Genomic DNA, 226 nt, shown 5'->3' with positions numbered 1-226 from the left:
AGGTTAGCAAACTAGGGCTTGCAGGCCAAATCCAACCATCATCTATTTTTGTGAATAGTTTGAACTAAAAATGGTTTTTATATTTTTCAATAGTTCAAAAATTCAAAAGAAAAATATTTTTTTATTTTTATTTTTTCCATAATATTTTATTGTCAAATTGTTTTCCATACAACACCCAGTGCTCTTCCCCTTAAGTGCCCTCCACCATCACCACCACCTCTTTTCC

This window comes from Suricata suricatta, chromosome 2 (assembly GCF_006229205.1).
Source record: "Suricata suricatta isolate VVHF042 chromosome 2, meerkat_22Aug2017_6uvM2_HiC, whole genome shotgun sequence".
Lineage (NCBI taxonomy): Eukaryota > Metazoa > Chordata > Mammalia > Carnivora > Herpestidae > Suricata > Suricata suricatta.
This window is presented reverse-complemented; position numbering follows the sequence as displayed.